The sequence below is a fragment of the Triticum dicoccoides genome, chromosome 7A, assembly GCF_002162155.2.
Source record: "Triticum dicoccoides isolate Atlit2015 ecotype Zavitan chromosome 7A, WEW_v2.0, whole genome shotgun sequence".
In the NCBI taxonomy this organism is placed as follows: domain Eukaryota; kingdom Viridiplantae; phylum Streptophyta; class Magnoliopsida; order Poales; family Poaceae; genus Triticum; species Triticum dicoccoides.
This window is the reverse complement of record NC_041392.1, coordinates 198,090,703-198,110,933: the sequence shown is the minus strand read 5'-3', so window position 1 is coordinate 198,110,933 and position 20,231 is coordinate 198,090,703.

Sequence of the window (20,231 nt, the reverse complement as noted above, 5' to 3'; positions counted from 1 at the left end):
CTGGTGGAGGCCGTCTTCACCGTCGGGAGGAGCAAGACGGGGTCGTCTTGGACGCAGCAGTGCGCCGAGGAGCAGCACGAGACGACTGGATCTGACATTGTCCAACTTGGGCGGAGGAGGGCCTCAATCAGAGCAGGGAGTGGACCCATGCCAAATTAAGGATAGTATAACCACACATAAAGCGAGCCCTCACAACAATTTGAATTTTCGGATGTCCGTTTTCATGATCTGGACGTCCTTGGCCGTCAGATCTGCTCTAGAAAGCAATCTGGCTCGCACTGCGTCAAATTAAGGCCAAGGAATGTAGGCTGGCTTAAATGGGGCATGCACTGGTGCTGCGTCGATTAAGCGAACATAATTGATTTGCCTCGCTTCACACGATTGCATGCAGCCTCGTTCATCCCACGTTTTTTTAATCACTCTGCAATAGCTACAAATGGAAATAGCCCGATAAAATAGTCACCCCTTCGTGTCCTCGTGGCCCAAGAGGTCTCGGCCCAGGTTGGTTTGAGGAGTAGCATCCCGATTACATTGGGCTTGATTGTAAAAGACGGGAGGCTACGCAATGTGGGGATGCTCACGGTATCTGGGACGCCGAAAAGCCTAATCTGATGACTATAGACATCAAACCGCTGCGGAAAGCCGTATGTGGCTTAGTTTTACTGTTTTGTAATTTGGCGCGGGTCCACTCCCTGCTCCGGTTGAGGCCCTCCTCCGCTGGAGTTGGACGACGCCAGATCCAGCCGCCGCGTGCTGCTCCTCGGCGCACTGTTGCGCCCAAGGCGACCCTGTCTTGCTCCTCCCGACGGTGAGGACGGCCTCCACCAGGCTCAGAGGCGACGCCGACCACTAGCAACCTCACCATCCCAACCGCTCTTATTGCAAGTATTTAATTGGAGTCAGTTGCGGAAAGCAATTAAACGTGCATATCTGCTAACCGCATTCACCCATAGGAATGTAAGTCCGCTTAAATCGGGCATGCACTGGTGTTGCGTCGATTAAGCGAACATAATTGATTTGCCTCGCTCCACACGATTGCATGCAGCCTCGTTCATCCCACAATTTTTGTCGACGGAGCAGCGTGCCGCGGACCGAGTCCGAAGCGCTTCTCCGGCGAGCATGGCTACGGGTCTCGTGAGCACGACGTTCGTCGGCGCAAACTTTTGGCGGGGATGGCCACGTGCGAGATGCACCACCCACGGCACGCACGCATCCATTAGAGCGCATCATCGACGGTTGCTGCTCCTTCATTCCACACGATGTCCCGAAGGACGACGGCGTTCTGACAATCGAGAGAACACACGGCAGTGGTCGTGCGGACCCGTAAGGCCGGCGTCATCTAGGTGAGCCCAAATTCCATTCCTTTCTATTCTATTTCAAACTTTTGGGCTCTGTTTTTGAGAATTTCAAAATGGGAAAAATTCTAGGGTTAGGGTTTCTGATGATTTGGGAAAAAAATCAAGTGATTCATCTGATTCCCCTCCTTCCATTTGCTTAAGAGGAAACAAAAACAGTGCTAGCTGACAAAAATTGATCCGGAAGCATGGCATGCACTACTGCAGGATGCTGCTAACGCGACACTACGACCAGAGACACTTTGACAAATTTGTGTGCGATGCATTAATCGAAAATGGTGGTGTAAAAAATCGTCAAAAAATATGCAAACCGTTTGCGATGGTGGATACATCAAACACGGTTCAGATTTTAGTTGCGTGTGCGATGTTGGGCATACGGTTGATCCATACGAACTGTTTGTAATTAGACGGAACAACAGAAACGGGCAGTCATATCAATGTGTGCGCGCTATACGACATACAGTTCGCTCCGATGAACTGTTTGCTATTAGGGAAAGCAATAGAAACGGGCAGCCAGATCAAGGTGTGTGTGATATACGGCATACGGTTCACTCGAATGAACTGTTTTCGATTAGCGAAGAGAACAGAAATGATTCAACTTAATAAGATGTGTGTGATACGTGGCAAATAGGTCTGTAATCGGATATGTGTGGGAAGACCGATAACAACGCAGATGATTCTTGTTAATAAGCCATGTGTGTTGTGAGCAAATGATTGCTGGTATACAATTGTCAGTGATTGATGAAATCATCACCGAAGGGTTCCATTCTTTAGTCCGTGTGCAATGTGATTTGCTCTGTTCGCACAACATCTACGCTCTGTCTACAGAGTATCAACATATATACTTAAAAAGACAACATTACAAAACCAAATTAAGCATACAATTACACAAGTGACTGTTGGGGAACGTAGCATAAATTCAAAATTTTCCTACGTGTCACCAAGATCTATCTATGGAGTCATCTAGCAACAAGGGAGGAGTGGATCTACATACCCTTGTAGATCGCGCGCGGAAGCGTTCAAGAGAACGGGGTTGATGGAGTCGTACTCGTCGTGATCCAAATCACCGATGATCCTAGCGCCGAACGGATGGCACCTCCGCGTTCAACACACGTACGGAGCAGCGACGTCTCCTCCTTCTTGATCCAGCAAGGGGGGAGGAGAGGTTGATGGAGATCCAGCAGCACGACGGCGTGGTGGTGGAAGTAGCGGGATTCCAACAGGGCTTCGCCAAGCGCTGCGGGAGGAGGGAGATGTGTCATGGGAGGGAGAGGGAGGCACCAGGGCTTAGGTTGGGCTGCCCTCCCTTTCCCCCACTATATATAGGGCCAAGGGAGAGGGGGAGGGCGCAGCCTTGCCCCTTCCTCCAAGGAAGGGTGCGGCCAAGGGGGGGAGGAGTCCATCCTCCCCAAGGCACCTCAGAGGTGCCTTCCCCTTTTAGGACTCTCCCCTCCTCTTGTCCCTTTGGCGCATGGGCCTCTTGGGGCTGGTGCCCTTGGCCCATGTAGGCCAAGGCGCACCCCCTACAGCCCATGTGGCCCCCGGGGCAGGTGGCCCCACCCGGTGGACCCCCGGGACCCTTCCGGTGGTCCCGGTACAATACCGATGACCCCGAAACTTGTCCCGATGGCCGAAATAGCACTTCCTATATATAATTCTTTACCTCCGCACCATTCCGGAACTCCTCGTGACATCCGGGATCTCATCCGGGACTCCGAACAACTTTCATGTTACCGCATACTAATATCTCTATAACCCTAGAGTCACCGAACCTTAAGTGTGTAGACCCTACGGGTTCGGGAGACATGCAGACATGACCGAGACGACTCTCCGGTCAATAACCAACAGCGGGATCTGGATACCCATGTTGGTTCCCACATGCTCCTCGATGATCTCATCGGATGAACCACGATGTCAAGGACTTAATCAATCCCGTATACAATTCCCTTTGTCTAGCGGTACGATACTTGCCCGAGATTCGATCGTCGGTATCCCGATACCTTGTTCAATCTCGTTACCGGCAAGTCTCTTTACTCGTTTCGTAACACATCATCCCGTGATCAACTCCTTGATCACATTGTGCACATTATGATGATGTCCTACCGAGTGGGCCCAGAGATACCTCTCCGTTTACACGGAGTGACAAATCCCAGTCTCGATTCGTGCCAACCCAACAGACACTTACGGAGATACCTGTAGTGCACCTTTATAGCCACCCAGTTACGTTGTGACGTTTGGCACACCCAAAGCACTCCTACGGTATCCGGGAGTTGCACAATCTCATGGTCTAAGGAAATGATACTTGACATTAGAAAAGCTTTAGCATACGAACTACATGATCTTGTGCTAGGCTTAGGATTGGGTCTTGTCCATCACATCATTCTCCTAATGATGTGATCCCGTTATCAACGACATCCAATGTCCATGGTCAGGAAACCGTGACCATCTATTGATCAACGAGCTAGTCAACTAGAGGCTTACTAGGGACATGGTGTTGTCTATGTATCCACACATGTATCTGAGTTTCCTATCAATACAATTCTAGCATGGATAATAAACGATTATAATGAACAAGGAAATATAATAATAACTATTTATTATTGCCTCTAGGGCATATTTCCAACAGTCTCCCACTTGCACTAGAGTCAATAATCCAGTTCACATCGATACGTGATTAACACTCAAGGTCACATCCCCATGTGACTAACACCCAAAGAGTTTACTAGAGTCAATAATCTAGTTCACATTACCATGTGATTAACACTCGATGAGTTCTGGGTTTGAACATGTTATGCTTGTGAGAGATGTTATAGTCAACGGGTCTGAATCTTTCTGATCCGTATGTACTTCGCAAATCTCTATGTCATCTTGTAGATGCAGCTACTACGCTATATTTGGAGCTATTCCAAATAACTGTTCTACTATACGAATCCAGTCTACTACTCAGAATAATCTGGATTAGTGTCAAAGTTTGCATCGGCGTAACCCTTTACGACGAACTCTTTTACCACCTCCATAATCGAGAAAATTCCTTAGTCCACTAGTTGCTAAGGATAACTTTGACTGCTGTCCTGTGATCCATTCTTAGATCACTCTTGTACCCCTTGACTGACTCATGGCAAGGCACATTTCAGGTGCGGTACACAGCATAGCATACTGTAGAGCCTATGTCTTAAGCATAGGGGACGACCTTCGTCCTTTCTCTCTATTCTGCCGTGGTCGAGCTTTAAGTCTTAACTTCATACCTTACAACTCAGGCAAGAACTCCTTCTTTGACTGATCCATCTTGAACACCTTCAAGATCATGTCAAGGTATGTGCTCATTTGAAAGTACCATTAAGCGTTTTGATCTATTCTTATAGATCTTGATGCTCAATGTTCAAGTAGCTTAATCCAGGCTTTCCATTGAAAAACACTTTCCAAATAACCCTATATGCTTTCCAGAAATTTTACGTCATTTCTGATTAACAACATGTCAACAACATATATTCATCAGAAATTCTATGGTGCTCCCACTCACTTCTTTGGAAATACAAGTTTCTCATAAACTTTGTATAAACCCAAAATCTTTGATCATCTCATCAAAGCATACATTCCAACTCCGAGATGCTTACTCCAGTCCTTAGAAGGATTGCTGGAGCTTTGCATACTTATTAGCATCTTTCAGGATTGACAAAACCTTCCGGTTGTATCACATACAACCTTTCCTCAAGAAAATCATCGAGGAAACAATGTTTTTGACATCCTATCTGCAAGATTTCATAAATAATGCAGTAATCGCTAATATAATTCCAACAGACTCTTAGCATCGCAACGAGTCAGAAAGTCTCATCGCAGTCAACTCCTTGAACTTGTCGGAAAACATCTTAACGACAAGTCGAGCTTTCTTAATGGTGATTCTTACCATCATTGTTCGTCTTCCTTTTAAAATCCATCTGTACTCAATAGCCTTACGACCATTGAGCCGTTCTGCCAAAGTCTACACTTTGTTTTCATACATGGATCCTCTCTCGGATTTTATGGCCTCGAGCCATTTATCGGAATCCGGGCCCAACATCGCTTCTCCATGGCTTGTAGGTTCATTGTTGTCTAGCAACATGACTTCCAAGACAGGATCACGTACCACTCTGAAGTAGTACGCATCCTTGTCATCCAACGAGGTTTGGTAGTGACTTGATCTGAAGTTTCATGATCACTATCATAAGCTTCCACTTCAATTGGTGTAGGTGCCACATGAACAACTTCCTGTGCCCTGCCACACACTAGTTGAAGAGACGGTTCAATAACCTCATCAAGTCTCCACCATCCTCCCACTCAATTCTTTCGAGAGAATCTTTTCCTCGAGAAAGTACCCGATTCTAGAAACAATCCCTTATTGCTTTCGGATCTGAGACAGGAGGTATCAACTGTTTTGAGTGTCCTATGAAGATGCATTTATCCGCTTTGGGTTCGAGCTTATCAGCCTGAAACTTTTTCACATAAGCGTCGCAGCCCCAAACTTTTAAGAAGTGACAGCTTAGGTTTCTCTAAACCATAGTTCATACGGTGTCATCTCATCGGAATTACGTGGTGCCCCATTTAAAGTGAATGTGGTTGTCTCTAATGCCTAACCCATAAACTATCGTGGTAATTCGATAAGAGACATCATGGTATGCATCATATCCAATAGGGTGCAGTTATGATGTTCGGACACACCATCACACTATGGTGTTCCAGGCTGTATTAGTTGTGAAACAATTTCCACAACGTCTTATTTCTGTGCCAAACTCGTAATTCAGATATTCATCTCTATGATCATATCATAGACATTTTATCCTCTTGTCACGACGATCTTTCAACTTCACCCTGAAATTACTTGAACCTTTCAATAATTCAGACTCACGATTCATCAAGTAAATATACTCAATATCTACTCAAATCATCTGTGAAGTAAGAACATAACGATATCCACTACACGCCTCAGCACTCATTGGACTGCACACATCAAAATGTATTACTTCCAACAAGTTGCTTTCTAGTTCCATTTCACTGAAAACGAGGCTTTCAGTCATCTTGCCCATGTGGTATGATTTGCATGTCTCAAGTGATTCAAAATCGAGTGAGTCCAAACGGTCCATTTGCATGGAGTTTCTTCATGCATATACACCAATAGACATGGTTCGCATGCCTCAAACTTTTCAAAAATGAGTGAGTCCAAAGATCCATCAACATGGAGCCTCTTCATGCGTTTTATACCGATATGACTTAAGTGGCAGTGCCACAAGTAGGTGGTACTATCATTACTATCTTATATCTTTTGGCATGAACATGTGTATCACTATGATCGAGATTCAATGAACCATTCATTTTAGGTGCAAGACCATTGAAGGTATTATTCAAATAAACAGAGTAACCATTATTCTCCTTAAATGAATAACCGTATTGTGATAGACATAATCCAATCATGTCTATGCTCAACGCAAACACCAATCTTGATGGTAGAGGGAGCGTACGACATTTGATCAACCTTGGAAATACTTCCAACACATATCGTCATCTCACCTTTTAGCTAGTCTCCGTTTATTCCTAGCTTTTATTTCGAGTTACTAACACTTAGCAACTGAACCGGTATCTAATACCCTGGTGCTACTAGGAGTACTAGTAAAGTACACATTAACACAATGCATATCCAATATACTTCTACCGACCTTGCCAGCCTTCTCATCTACCAAGTATCTAGGGTAATGCTGCTCCAGTGGCTGTTCCCCTTATTACAGAAGCACTTAGTCTCGGGTTTGGGTTCAACTTTGGGTTTCTTCATTAGAGCAGCAGCTGATTTGTCGTTTCATGAAGTATCCCTTCTTGCCCTTGCCCTTCTTGAAACTAGTGGTTTCACCAACCATAAACAATTGATGCTCCTTCTTGATTTCTACTTTTTGTGGTGTCAAACATCGCAAATATCTCAAGGATCATCATATATGTCCCTGATATATTATAGTTCATCACGAAGCTCTAGCAGCTTGGTGGTAATGACTTCGGAGAACCATCACTATTTCATCTGGAAGATCAACTCCCACTCGATTCAAGCGATTGTTGTACTCAGACAATCTGAGCACAAGTTGAGCTTTTCTCCCTTAGTTTGCAGGCTAAGAAAATCGTCGGAGGTCTTATACCTCTTGACGTGGGCACGAGCCTGAAATCCCAATTTCAGCCCTCGAAACATCTCATATGTTTCGCGACGTTTCAAAAACGTCTTCGGTGCCTCAACTCTAAGCCGTTTAACTGAACTATCACGTAGTTATCAAAATGTGTATGTCAGATGTTCGCAACATCCAGACAACGTTCGAGGTTCAGCACACTGAGCGGTGCATTAAGGACATAAGCCTTCTATGAAGCAATGAGGACAATCCTCAGTTTACGGACCTAGTCCGCATAATTGCTACTATCAACTTTCAACTAAATTTTCTCTAGGAACATATCTAAACAGTAGAACTGAAGCGCGAGCTACGACATAATTTGCGAAGATCTTTTGACTACGTTCAGGATAATTAAGTTCATCTTATGAACTCCCACTCAGATAGACATCCCTCCAGTCATCTAAGTGATTACATGATCCGAGTCAACTAGGCCGCGTCCGATCATCACGTGAGACGGACTAGTCAACATCGGTGAACATCTTCATGTTGATCGTATCTACCATACGACTCATGCTCGACCTTTCGGTCTCTTGTATTCCGAGGCCATGTCTGTACATGCTAGGCTCGTCAAGTTAACCTAAGTGTTTCGCATGTGTTCCGAGGCCATGTTTGTACATGCTAGGCTCGTCAACACCCGTTGTATTCGAACGTAAGAATCTATCACACCCGATCATCACGTGGTGCTTCGAAACGACGAACTTTCGCAATGGTGCATAGTTAGGGGGAACACTTTCTTGAAATTTTAATGAGGGATCATCTTATTTACTACCATCGTTCTAAGCAAATAAGATGTATTGAACGTGATAAACATCACATGCAATCAAATAGTGACATGATATGGCCATCATCACTTTGCTCCTCTTGATCTCCATCTTCGGGGCTCCATGATCATCATCGTCACCGGCATGACACCATGATCTCCATCATCATGATCTCTATCATCGTGTCTTCATGAAGTTGTCTTGTCAACTATTACTTCTACTACTACAGCTAACAGTTAGCAATAAAATAAAGTAATTACATGACGTTTATGTTGACACGCAGGTCATAAATAAATTAAGACAACTCCTATGGCTCCTGCCGGTTGTCATACTCATCGACATGCAAGTCGTGATTCCTATTACAAGAACATGATCAATCTCATACATCACATATATCATTCATCACATCCTTTTGGCCATATCACATCACATAGCATACCCTGCAAAAACAAGTTAGACGTCCTCTAATTGTTGTTTGCATGTTTTACGTGGCTGCTATGGGTTTCTAGCAAGAACGTTTCTTACCTACGCAAAAACCACAACGTGATATGCCAATTGCTATTTACCCTTCATAAGGACCCTTTTCATCGAATCCGATCCGACTAAAGTGGGAGAGACAGACACCCGCTAGCCACCTTATGCAACTAGTGCATGTCAGTCGGTGGAACCAGTCTCACGTAAGAGTACGTGTAAGGTCGGTCTGGGCCGCTTCATCCCACAATGCCGCCGAATCAAGATTGGACTAGTAACGGTAAGCATATTGAACAAAATCAACACCCACAACTACTTTGTGTTCTACTCGTGCATAGAAACTACGCATAGACCTAGCTCATGATGCCACTGTTGGGGAACGTAGCATAAATTCAAAATTTTCCTACGTGTCACCAAGATCTATCTATGGAGTCATCTAGCAACGAGGGAGGAGTGGATCTACATACCCTTGTAGATCGCGCGCGGAAGCGTTCAAGAGAACGGGGTTGATGGAGTCGTACTCGTCGTGATCCAAATCACCGATGATCCTAGCGCCGAACGGACGGCACCTCCGCGTTCAACACACGTACGGAGCAGCGACGTCTCCTCCTTCTTGATCCAGCAAGGGGGGAGGAGAGGTTGATGGAGATCCAGCAGCACGACGGCGTGGTGGTGGAAGTAGCGGGATTCCAACAGGGCTTTGCCAAGCGCTGCGGGAGGAGGGAGATGTGTCATGGGAGGGAGAGGGAGGCACCAGGGCTTAGGTTGGGCTGCCCTCCCTTTCCCCCACTATATATAGGGCCAAGGGAGAGGGGGAGGGCGCAGCCTTGCCCCTTCCTCCAAGGAAGGGTGCGGCCAAGGGGGGGAGGAGTCCATCCTCCCCAAGGCACCTCAGAGGTGCCTTCCCCTTTTAGGACTCTCCCCTCCTCTTGTCCCTTTGGCGCATGGGCCTCTTGGGGCTGGTGCCCTTGGCCCATGTAGGCCAAGGCGCACCCCCTACAGCCCATGTGGCCCCCGGGGCAGGTGGCCCCACCCGGTGGACCCCCGGGACCCTTCCGGTGGTCCCGGTACAATACCGATGACCCCGAAACTTGTCCCGATGGCCGAAATAGCACTTCCTATATATAATTCTTTACCTCCGCACCATTCCGGAACTCCTCGTGACATCCGGGATCTCATCCGGGACTCCGAACAACTTTCATGTTACCGCATACTAATATCTCTATAACCCTAGCGTCACCGAACCTTAAGTGTGTAGACCCTACGGGTTCGGGAGACATGCAGACATGACCGAGACGACTCTCCGGTCAATAACCAACAGCGGGATCTGGATACCCATGTTGGTTCCCACATGCTCCTCGATGATCTCATCGGATGAACCACGATGTCAAGGACTTAATCAATCCCGTATACAATTCCCTTTGTCTAGCGGTACGATACTTGCCCGAGATTCGATCGTCGGTATCCCGATACCTTCTTCAATCTCGTTACCGGCAAGTCTCTTTACTCGTTTCGTAACACATCATCCCGTGATTAACTCCTTGATCACATTGTGCACATTATGATGATGTCCTACCGAGTGGGCCCAGAGATACCTCTCCGTTTACACGGAGTGACAAATCCCAGTCTCGATTCGTGCCAACCCAACAGACACTTACGGAGATACCTGTAGTGTACCTTTATAGCCACCCAGTTACGTTGTGACGTTTGGCACACCCAAAGCACTCCTACGGTATCCGGGAGTTGCACAATCTCATGGTCTAAGGAAATGATACTTGATATTAGAAAAGCTTTAGCATACGAACTACATGATCTTGTGCTAGGCTTAGAATTGGGTCTTGTCCATCACATCATTCTCCTAATGATGTGATCCCGTTATCAACGACATCCAATGTCCATGGTCAGGAAACCGTGACCATCTATTGATCAACGAGCTAGTCAACTAGAGGCTTACTAGGGACATGGTGTTGTCTATGTATCCACACATGTATCTGAGTTTCCTATCAATACAATTCTAGCATGGATAATAAACGATTATAATGAACAAGGAAATATAATAATAGCTATTTATTATTGCCTCTAGGGCATATTTCCAACAGTGACTACACACATAACATTTCCACACACCAAAGTAAGCAATTACATGCGTGCTAAACTAGGAGAAACGAGCATCTAATCATCTACTTCTTGTTGCGACGACGCTTTCCATTGCTCTGCTTCCGGCTGAATCCTTGGCCGTTTTGGGGAAGGAGGCACTTTCTCATGTCAATGATCTGCCTGTATATCTCATAGCTCGTGTACGCCTCCTTGGCCGCGTACACGACATGAGCTTTGTCGAGTTTCTCCATCCAGGCCGAGTGCCAGGCACGCTTGTCCTTGTTGGGTTGCCTTCCAACAAGCGCTATAATTTTATGCCCTTAGCTAGGCATAAAGCAAGGATCTAATTTTTGACATCTTTGTTTCGAGATCCATAAGATGCCCTCATGATTGATTCATATGGTGGCCTAATTCTTGTTATAGGGAAGTGTTCCATATTCTTCCTCAAAGGAAATTGGAACTTAATATTGCCTTCTTTCATATCAATCACGGCACCGATAGTGCAAAAAAACGATCTTCCAAGAATAATTGGACAAGATGAATTGCAATCAATATCAAGAACAATGAAATCTATGGGCACATAATTCCTATTTGAAAGAATAAGAACATCATTAATTCTTCCCATAGGCTTTTTAATAGTAGAATCCGCCAAGTGCAAATTTAAAGAACGTGATTCAACATCGCTAAGACCAAGCACATCATATAAAGATTTCGGAATTGTAGAAACACTAGCACCCAAGTCACACAAAGCAAAACACTCATCAACCGTGTTACTATATCAACCGCGTTACTAAATGCTTTCACTCTCGGTCTACGAGGGTACGTGGACACACTCTCCCGTCTCGTTGCTATGCATCTCCTAGATAGATCTTGCTTGATCGTAGGAATTTTTTTGAAATACTGTGTTCCCCAACAGTGGCATCCGAGCCAGGTCTTTGCGTAGATGTTATATGCACGAGTAGAACACAAAGAGTTGTGGGCGATAATAGTCATACACTCATACTGTTGGGGAACGTAGTAATTTCAAAAAAATTCCTACGCACATGCAAGATCATGGTGATGCATAGCAACGAGAGGGGAGAGTGTTGTCTACGTACCCTCGTAGACCGAAGCGGAAGCGTTGACGCAACGTAGAGGAAGTAGTCGTACGTCTTCCCGGTCCAACCGATCCAAGCACCGTTACTCTGGCACCTCCGAGTTCTTGGCACACGTTCAGCTCGATGACGCTCCCCGGGCTCCGATCCAGCAAAGCTTCGGGGAGGAGTTCCGTCAGCACGACGGCGTGGTGACGATCTTGATATTCAACCGTCGTAGGGCTTTGCCTAAGCACCGCTACAATATGACCGAGGTGGAATATGGTGGAGGGGGCACCGCACACGGCTAAGGAACGATCACGAAGATCAACTTGTGTGTCTAGAGGTGCCCCCCTGCCCCCGTATATAAAGGAGCAAGGGAGGAGGAGGCCGGCCCTAGGAGGGGGCGCACCAAGTGTGGAGTCCTACTAGGACTCCCTAGTCCTAGTAGGATTCCACCTCCCATATGGAATAGGAAAAGAGGAAGGGAAAAGGAGAAGGAAGGAAGGGGGCGCCCCCCTTCCCTAGCCCAATTCGGACCAGACCAAGGGGTGGGGTGCGGCCACCCTTGAGGCCCTTTTTCTTCTTTCCCATATGGCCCAATAAGGCCCAATACGTATTCCCGTAACTCTCCGGTACTCCGAAAAATACCCGAATCACTCGGAACCTTTCCGATGTCCGAATATAGTCGTCCAATATATCAATTTTTACGTCTCGACCATTTCGAGACTCCTCGTCATGTCCCCGATCTCATCCGGGACTCCGAACTCCTTCGGTACATCAAAACTCATAAACTCATAATATAACTATCATCGAAACCTTAAGCGTGCGGACCCTACGGGTTCGAGAACAATGTAGACATGACCGAGACACGTCTCCAGTCAATAACCAATAGCGGAACCTGGATGCTCATATTGGCTCCCACATATTCTACGAAGATCTTTACCGGTCAGACCGCATAACAACATACGTTGTTCCCTTTGTCATCGGTATGTTACTTGCCCGAGATTCGATCGTCGGTATCTTAATACCTAGTTCAATCTCGTTACCGGCAAGTCTCTTTACTCGTTCCGTAATACATCATCTCACAACTAACTCATTAGTTGCAATGCTTGCAAGGCTTATGTGATGTGCATTACCGAGAGGGCCCAGAGATACCTCTCCGACAATCGGAGTGACAAATCCTAATCTCGAAATACGCCAACCCAACATGTACCTTTGGAGACACCTATAGAGCTCCTTTATAATCACCCAGTTACATTGTGACGTTTGGTAGCACACAAAGTGTTCCTCCGGGAAACGTGAGTTGCATAATCTCATAGTGATAGGAACATGTATAAGTCATGAAGAAAGCAATAGCAACATACTAAACGATCGGGTGCTAAGCTAATGGAATGGGTCATGTCAATCACATCATTCTTCTAATGATGTGATCCCGTTAATCAAATAACAACTCTTTTGTTCATGGTTAGGAAACATAACCATCTTCGATTAATGAGCTAGTCAAGTAGAGGCATACTAGTGACACTCTGTTTATCTATGTATTCACACATGTATTATGTTTCCGGTTAATACAATTCTAGCATGAATAATAAACATTTATCATGATATAAGGAAATAAATAATAACTTTATTATTGCCTCTAGGGCATATTTCCTTCAGTCTCCCACTTGCACTAGAGTCAATAATCTAGTTCACATCGCCATGTGATTCAACACTAATAGTTCACATCACCATGTGATTAACACCCATAGTTCACATCGTCATGTGACCTATACCCAAAGGGTTTACTAGAGTCAATAATCTAGTTCACATCATTTATGTGATTAACACCCAAAGAGTACTAAGGTGTGATCATGTTTTGCTTGTGAGATAATATTAGTCAACGGGTCTGTCACATACAGATCCGTAAGTATTTTGCGAATTCTATGTCTACAATGCTCTGCACGGAGCTACTCTAGCTAATTGCTCCCACTTTCAATATGTATCTAGATCAAGACTTAGAGTCATCCAGATCTGTGTCAAAACTTGCATCGACGTAACTTTTTATGATGAACCTTTTGTCACCTCCATAATTGAGAAATATTTCCTTATTCCACTAAGGATAATTTTGACCGCTGTCCAGTAATCTACTCTTATATCACTATTGTACTCCCTTGCTTAACACAGTGTAGGGTATACAATAGATCTAGTACACAGCATGGCATACTTTATAGAACCTATGGCCGAGGCATAGGGAATGACTTTCATTCTCTTTCTATCTTCTGCCGTGGTCGGGCTTTGAGTCTTACTCAATTTCACACCTTGTAACACAGCCAAGAACTCTTTCTTTGACTGTTCCATTTTTGAACTACTTCAAAATATTGTCAAGGTATGTACTCATTGAAAAAACTTATCAAGCGTCTTGATCTATCTCTATAGATCTTGATGCTTAATATGTAAGCAGCTTCACCGAAGTCTTTCTATGAAAAACTTCTTTCAAAATACTCCTTTATGCTTTGCAGAATAATTCTACATTATTTCCGATCAACAATATGTCATTCACATATACTTATCAGAAATGTTGTAGTGCTCCCACTCACTTTCTTGTAAATACAGGCTTTAGCGCAAGTCTGTATAAAACTATATGCTTTGATCATACTATCAAAGCGTTTATTCCAACTCCGAGAGGCTTGCACCAGTCCATAAATGGATCGCTGGAGCTTGCACACTTTGTTAGCTCCTTTTGGATCGACTCTTCTTCCAGAAATCCATTCAGGAATGCAGTTTTGACATCCATTTGCTGGATTTCATAAAATGCGGCAATTGCTAACATGATTCGGACAGACTTAAGCATAGATACGAGTGAGAAACTCTCATCATAGTCAACACCTTGAACTTGTCGAAAACCTTTTTTCGACAATTCTAGCTTTGTAGATAGTAACACTACTATCAGCGTCCGTCTTCCTCTTGAAGATCCATTTAATCTCAATGGGTCGCCGATCATTGGGCAAGTCAATAAAAGTCCATACTTTGTTCTCATACATGGATCTCATCTCAGATTTCATGGCCTCAAGCCATTTCGCGGAATCGAGGCTCATCATCGCTTCCTCATAGTTCGCAAGTTCGTCATGGTCTAGTAACATGACTTCCAGAACAGGATTACCGTACCACTTTGGTGCGGATCTCACTCTGATTTACCTACGAGATTCGGTATTAACTTGATCTGAAGTTACATGATCATCATCATTAGTCTTCCTCACTAATTGGTGTAGTAGTCACAGGAACAGATTTCTTGTGATGAACTACTTTTCAATAAGGGAGAAGGTACAATTACCTTATCAAGTTCTACTTTCCTCCCACTCACTTCTTTCAAGAGAAACTCCTTCTCTAGAAAGGATCCATTCTTAGCAATGAATGTCTTGCCTTCGGATCTGTGATAGAAGGTGTACCCAATAGTCTCCTTTGGGTATCCTATGAAGACATGTTTCTCCGATTTGGGTTTGAGCTTATCAGGTTGAAACTTTTTTATATAAGCATCACAATCCCAACCTTTAAGAAACGACAACTTTGGTTTCTTGCCAAACCACAGTTCAGATTGTGTCGTCTCAACGGACTTAGATGGTGCCCTTTTAAACATGAATGCAGCTGTCTTTAATGCATAACCCCAAAACGATAGTGGTAGATCGGTAAGAGACATCATAGATCGCACTATATCTAATAAAGTACGGTTATGATGTTCGGACACACCATCATGCTGTGGTGTTCCAGGTGGCGTGAGTAGTGAAACTATTTCACATTGTTTTAACTGAAGGCCAGACTCGTAACTCAAATATTTTACCTCTGCGATCATATCGTAGAAACTTTTATTTTCTTGTTACGATGATCCTCCACTTCACTCTGAAATTCTTTGAACTTTTCAAATATTTCAGACTTGTGTTTCATTAAGTAGATATACCCATATCTGCTCAAATCATTTGTGAAGGTCAGAAAATAATGATACCCGCCACGAGCCTTAACACTCATCGGATCTCATACATTAGTATGTATTATTTCCAATAAGTCAGTTGCTCGCTCCATAGTTCCGAAGAACGGCGTTTTAGTCATCTTGCCCATGAGGCATGGTTCGCAAGCATCAACTGATTCATAATTAAGTGATTCCAAAAACCCATTAGTATGGAGTTTCTTCATGCGCTTTACACCAATATGACCTAAACGGCAGTGCCACAAATAAGTTGCACTATCATTATTAACTTTGCATCTTTTGGTTTCAATATTATGATTATGTGTATCACTACGATCGAGATCCAACGAACTATTTTCATTGGGTGTGTAACCATATAAGGTTTTATTCATGTAAACAGAACAACAACTTATTCTCTTACTTAAATGAATAACCGTATTACAATAAACATGATCAAATCATATTCATGCTCAACGCAAACACCAAATAACACTTATTCAGGTTCAACACTAATCCCGAAAGTATAGGGAGTGTGCGATGATGATCATATCAATCTTGGAACCACTTCCAACACACATCGTCACTTCACCCTTAACTAGTCTCTGTTTATTCTGCAACTCCCGTTTCGAGTTACTAATCTTAGCAACTGAACTAGTATCAAATACTGAGGGGTTGCTATAAACACTAGTAAAGTACACATCAATAACATGTATATCAAATATACTTATGTTCACTTTGCCATCCTTCTTATCTGCCAATCACTTGGGGTAGTTCTGCTTCCAGTGACCAGTCCCTTTGCAGTAGAAACACTTAGTCTCAGGCTTAGGACCAGACTTGGGCTTCTTCACTTGAGCAACAACTTGCTTGCTGTTCTTCTTGAAGTTCCCCTTCTTCCCTCTGCCCTTTTCTTGAAACTAGTGGTCTTGTCTACCATCAACACTTGATGTTTTTCTCGATTTCTACCTTCATCAATTTCCGCATTACAAAGAGCTTGGGAATCGTTTCCGTTATCCCTTGCATATCATAGTTCATCACGAAGTTCTACTAACTTGATGATGGTGACTAGAGAATTCTGTCAATCACTATCTTATTTGGAAGATTAACTCCCACTTGATTCAAGCGATTGTAGTACTTAGACAATCTGAGCACATGCTCACTAGTTGAGCGATTCTCCTCCATCTTTTAGCTATAGAACTTGTTGGAGACTTCATACCTCTCAACTCGGGTATTTGCTTGAAATATTAACTTCAACTCCTGGAACATCTCATATGCTCCATGACGTTCAAAACGTCTTTGAAGTCCCGATTCTAAGCCATTAAGCATGGTGCACTAAACTATCAAGTAGTCATCATATTGAGCTAGCCAAACGTTCATAACGTCTGCATCTGCTCCTGCAATAGGTCCGTCACCTAGCGGTGCATCAAGGACATAATTCTTTTGTGCAGCAATGAGGATAAACCTCAGATCACGGATCCGATCCGCATCATTGCTACTAACATCTTTCAACACAATTTTCTCTAGGAACATATCAAAATAAACACAGGGAAGCAACAACGCGAGCTATTGATCTACAACATAATTTGCAAAATACTACCAGGACTAAGTTCATGATAAATTTAAGTTCAATTAATCATATTACTTAAGAACTCCCACTTAGATAGACATCACTCTAATCCTCTAAGTGATTACGTGATCCAAATCAACTAAACCATGTCCGATCATCACGTGAGATGGAGTAGTTTCATTGGTGAACAACGCTATGTTGATCATATCTGCTATATGATTCACGCTCGACCTTTCGGTCTCCGTGTTCCGAGGCCATATCTGTATATGCTTGGCTCGTCAAGTATAACCTGAGTATTCTGCGTGTGTAACTGTTTTGCACCCGTTGTATTTGAACGTAGAGCCTATCACACCCGATCATCACGTGGTGTCTCAGCACGAAGAACTTTCGCAACGGTGCATACTCAGGGAGAACACTTCTTGATAATTAGTGAGAGATCATCTTATAATGCTACCGTCAATCAAAGCAAGATAAGATGCATAAAAGATAAACATCACATGCAATCAATATAAGTGATATGATATGGCCACCATCATCTTGTGCTTGTGATCTCCATCTTCGAAGCACCGTCATGATCACCATCGTCACCGGCGCGACACCTTGATCTCCATCGTAGCATTGTTGTCGTCTTGCCAATCTTATGCTTCCACGACTATCGCTACCGCTTAGTGATAAAGTAAAGCATTACAGCGCGATTGCATTGCATACAATAAAGCGACAACCATATGGCTCCTGCCAGTTGCCGATAACTCGGTTACAAAACATGATCATCTCATACAATAAAATTTAGCATCATGTCTTGACCATATCACATCACAACAGGCCCTGCAAAAACAAGTTAGACGTCCTCTACTTTATTGTTGCAAGTTTTACGTGGCTGCTACGGGCTTAAGCAAGAACCAATCTTACCTACGCATCAAAACCACAACGATAGTTTGTCAAGTTGGTGCTGTTTTAACCTTCACAAGGAACTGACGTAGCCATACTCGGTTCAACTAAAGTTGGAGAAACTGTCACCCGCTAGCCACCTTTGTGCAACGCACGTCGGGAGAACCGGTCTCGCGTAAGCGTACGCGTAATGTCGGTCCGGGCCGCTTCGTCCAACAATACCATCGAACCAAAGTATGACATGTTGGTAAGCAGTATGACTTATATCGCCCACAACTCACTTGTGTTCTACTCGTGCATATAACATCAGCACATAAAACCTAGGCTCTGATACCACTGTTGGGGAACGTAGTAATTTCAAAAAAATCCTACGCACACGCAAGATCATGGTGATGCATAGCAACGAGAGGGGAGAGTGTTGTCTACGTACCCTCGTAGACCGAAGCGGAAGCGTTGACGCAACATAGAGGAAGTAGTCGTACGTCTTCCCGGTCCAACCAATCCAAGCACCGTTACTCCGGCACCTCCGAGTTCTTGGCACACGTTCAGCTCGATGACGCTTCCCGGGCTCCGATCCAGCAAAGCTTCGGGGAGGAGTTCCCTCAGCACGACGGCGTGGTGACGATCTTGATATTCAACCATCGCAGGGCTTCGCCTAAGCACCGCTACAATATGACCGAGGTGGAATATGGTGGAGGGGGGCACCGCACATGGCTAAGGAACAATCACGAATATCAACTTGTGTGTCTAGAGGTGCCCCCCTACCCCCGTATATAAAGGAGCAAGGGAGGAGGAGGCCGGCCCTAGGAGGGGGGGCGCCAAGTGTGGAGTCCTACTAGGACTCCCTAGTCCTAGTAGGATTCCACCTCCCATATGGAATAGGAAAAGAGGAAGGGAAAAGGAGAAGGAAGGAAGGGGGCGCCCCCCTTCCCTAGCCCAATTCGGACTAGACCAAGGGGAGGGGTGCGGCCACCCTTGAGGCCCTTTTTCTTCTTTCCCGTATGGCCCAATAAGGCCCAATACGTATTCCCGTAACTCTCCGGTACTCTAAAAAATACCCGAATCACTCGGAACCTTTCCGATGTCCGAATATAGTCGTCCAATATATCGATTTTTACGTCTCGACCATTTCGAGACTCCTCGTCATGTCCCCGATCTCATCCGGGACTCCGAACTCCTTCGGTACATCAAAACTCATAAACTCATAATATAACTGTCATCGAAACCTTAAGCGTGCGGACCCTACGGGTTCGAGAACAATGTAGACATGACCGAGACACGTCTCCAGTCAATAACCAATAGCGGAACCTGGATGCTCATATTGGCTCCCACATATTCTACGAAGATCTTTATCAGTCAGACCGCATAACAACATATGTTGTTCCCTTTGTCATCGGTATGTTACTTGCCCGAGATTCGATCATCGGTGTCTTAATACCTAGTTCAATCTCGTTACTGGCAAGTCTCTTTACTCGTTCCGTAATACATCATCTCACAACTAACTCATTAGTTGCAATGCTTGCAAGGCTTATGTGATGTGCATTACCGAGAGGGCCCAGAGATACCTCTCCGACAATCGGAGTGACAAATCCTAATCTCGAAATACGCCAACCCAACATGTACCTTTGGAGACACCTGTAGAGCTCCTTTATAATCACCCAGTTACGTTGTGACGTTTGGTAGCACACAAAGTGTTCCTCCGGCAAACGGGAGTTGCATAATCTCATAGTCATAGGAACATGTATAAGTCATGAAGAAAGCAATAGCAACATACTAAACGATCGGGTGCTAAGCTAATGGAATGGGTCATGTCAATCACATCATTCTTCTAATGATGTGATCCCGTTAATCAAATAACAACTCTTTTGTTCATGGTTAAGAAACATAACCATCTTCGATTAAC